The sequence below is a fragment of the Cetorhinus maximus genome, chromosome 1, assembly GCF_964194155.1.
Source record: "Cetorhinus maximus chromosome 1, sCetMax3.hap1.1, whole genome shotgun sequence".
Taxonomy (NCBI): Eukaryota; Metazoa; Chordata; class Chondrichthyes; order Lamniformes; family Cetorhinidae; genus Cetorhinus; species Cetorhinus maximus.
Window position 1 is genome coordinate 221092857 of NC_135879.1, and position 3364 is coordinate 221096220.

At 44.1% G+C, this 3364-nt stretch overlaps 1 pseudogene; it reads left to right on the forward strand.

The window, feature by feature from the left end:
• The first annotated feature begins 2594 nt into the window (after positions 1-2594).
• On the forward strand, positions 2595-2869 carry LOC144691833 (cytochrome c oxidase subunit 7C, mitochondrial pseudogene; annotated as a pseudogene).
• The last annotated feature ends 495 nt before the right edge of the window (positions 2870-3364 follow it).

The window sequence follows — 3364 nt, forward strand, 5'->3', positions numbered from 1 at the left end:
TACAAGCAACCCAACTCAAAAGGGCTATCAATACTTATTCAGACCTGATAACAAGATCAATCCCAAGAGGGCAGCACGAACAAACACACAGCATTTAGCACACCATGGTAACATTTCCTGTTTTCGGGCGCAGTAGTGACAGTAAGCTAAGGATCAGGGAGGTATACTGCCAATAATACCACACAACCCCCCACCCAGCCCCCAGCCCCTGCCTAAAAGAGACTTGCTAGTCTGTGAAGCTGTTCCATGTCAATGGTGGTTGGTGGGGTTGGTTAACCAAATGCGCTATTTTCCTAGGTTTCTGCTCCTTTGATATCACCCCCACCCCGCCCACCCACCCAAGCAATAAAAATTCCATGACAAAAGTACATTGTGAAGGTTAGCACAGTGTCTCAGAAACAGTAAAGCCTAGACGGAGACCATAGAGACAATTTTAACGTGTTCTGCCTGGACTAAATGGGGTGGTAGTAACCCACAAATAGGATTGGGTTAATTACTATCCCATTACGCTGGCAGTCTGACCGTTCTTGTTTTGGTAGGCTCTTGAGATGAGATGAGTGACCAGAGCGCCTGCCTGTACCACGTGGGCGCCACTTGTCCCATACAGATCAGGGTCACGTAATGCACATGGGACCACCAGTGCTATTTTGAGGTACAAACAGATGGACTGTGCACTGCGCACGTTCTTCCCATTTGCACCAGGCATTGAGTGGGCCAACCTTCCTGAAGGGACCACTGGTAGCTGCTCCAAAAAGCTGCCCTGGGAATTTTAAATATTATTTTAATGGGATCAGGAGGAGCAGCAATGCTTCTTCTGGGGATGGTGGTGGATGTGGGGGTGGAGGGGGGCGGCAGGGTGTGGGGAGAGGAGGGAGCGGTGGGGGTGCTGAGGGGGTAAGAGTGGGGAAGGGGGGGGGCGGTACAAAAGAACCACTGCAGGCCACTCTGAGACTTCTTGGATTTGCCTTCCCCAACCTGCCCAGGCTCTGACTGCTGGCCAGCTATGCTTGGAGGCTATCTGATTTCCCATCCTCACACAATTGGCACAGTGCAGTGAGGTGGCTGCTTGGTGTTTGCAACTCATCACAACATGTAATTCAGGCCCAGGTTTTAAAATCGTTTGAGGAAAAGCTGGACCTGTCAGGCTGCTCTTCTGATCAAGGCTCAGGGTCTTGCTTGACTGAGGTAAAACAGATTTTCAGATGGGGAACAATGTACTTATCAAGAAAATTGATTACAGTTACAAGCATTGAAATGGGAACCTTACATTTACCTTACCCAGAAAGTTAAGATGCTTGGTGAACTAGGTATCAGGGTTGAAAAGGTTAATGTGCGAGAGAAACTGTACCGCCCACATGATGATGTAAGAGACACATGACCAAGAGTCGAGAAGGAGAATGCTCATGGCTTAGACTGAGTAATACTGATATATAGTTATGTTCATCTAATAAACCAGTTATTGTTCAGACATACCTATATCTAAGCAGTCATTCCTTAGCCAGAGACAACCAACATAAAACATGTTGGCAGCGGTCGTGGCAGCTGTGAATGACCCCAAAATCTCTGAAAATCAACTTTTAAAAAGTTTGCAAGTCTGACCTGAAAAATGGCACCAAAACTTACGTCTTCGGTAAGACAGTTGAAAATCTGTAAAGAGTTTCATAGAATACAGGGAAGCTGAGAGGCAGAGAGAAAAGAAATCAATTGTTCAGCTTAGTAAGGGCTGCACCATAGCATGTGGTGGTTTGTGAAAAATTCTGATCCAGCAGCAGAGTCAAAGAACTTGGTGATGTTTGAAGAAAGGTGAGCAAACCTTGAATAAGCCTCAAAAACTTAAAACTAACAGCACAATAAACAGGCGCTGGGAAAATTCTATGTCGAGTGAGCGCGAGGTTCCATACACCCCAGAGTCCGGGTCCGAGGTTGGCGCCATTACACGTGGCAAATGCAAGGCAACAACTGAAAAAGAAATCTGGCTGCTTAAAATGTTTCCCCAGCAGGAAGAAGAAGTAAACAGAGCTTAATAGTAATTTCCAGCGATTAGTTTAAAAATTCTACAAAGTTTACGAACGGTTATCAAAAAAGGGTCAGTGACCACGGCAGATATCAGTGAAAGGCTGGTCAGCATGGGAAAACTCCATTACTGCAACAGAAGTTTAAAATATCAATGCAAAGTTCCTGAAATCTTAAAGCGGCTGCGGATTCTAAATTCACCTTGTCTGACAGATTTGGGCATATGGAAGGAACAAATCAAACATAGAATTGAGCGCCGTGGAGGAAGAAATTTTTAAGTTTCAGAATTACTTCCAAATTCGACAATAAGTCTGAGGCCGAACAAGTCAATACATTATTGTACTCTATTGGAGCAATTGCAGATGATGTGATGGCAAAACAAGGCATTAATGAAACATCAGACAAATTTGAAGAAGTCTTAAAAGCCTTTGATAATTATTTGAATTTAGGGAGTAACAATATATCATAAAGAGCCAAGTTTAACAAAAGGATCCAGAAACCAGGTGAACCTGTAAATGCCTTTATTAACAACCTGTAGATCGATTAACTGAAGGTTGCAAATATGGTGATCTTCGAGTCACTGCAATCGGGAGACATGTTGTGGGCACACACGGTCTGTAACTTCAGTACCTCGCTGATCTGCAGGTCACACTATGAGGAGGGCCCGGGAAAGAACTTGCCATTTTCTGTGGAGAACAAATGGAGGTTGTTGGCAATGATGGTAGTATTCTTTGGCTCTGGTTTTTCTGCTCCATTTGTTTTAGTCTGGCACCAAATGCTCAAGAAATGAGATTACATTATTCAATGGAGCTCCATCTCAACTGTAGAGCGATGTCTGCTGAGTAGCTTAAATTCTCATGAGAGTCTTTCCACTGAGATGTTCTTGTAAGTAAAAGTATTAACAGATTTTTTAAAACTGAGCTGATGTGAGACCGCATCATAGTCGGTGTTACTGATGACACCCTATCTGGCCGGCCGCAATCCAAAGAAGACTTAACTTTGAAGAAGGCAATACAGCTGGTGGGACAAACCGAGGTCCATAAACAAAATAGAGCCATATCAGGGGAGAAGACAAACTGTGGCTCAGAAAACCCTCAATAACAGTTCAACTTATAAAACAAAGGAATGTCAAAGACACTCCAGGGAAGAAGACAGCTAGTGGAACAAAGGATCAAGATGCCATTAAACCATGCCAGTGATGTGGCACCAAAAAGCCCCACAGGCATGAGCAGTGTCCTGCAGAATGCTTTCGTTGTAAATGGTTTGGACATTTTGGAAAGATGCGCAGAACCAAATCTTCCAGATACACAGAAGGTAATCAGAGAATCTTCACATAAAGTCAGCAATGAGA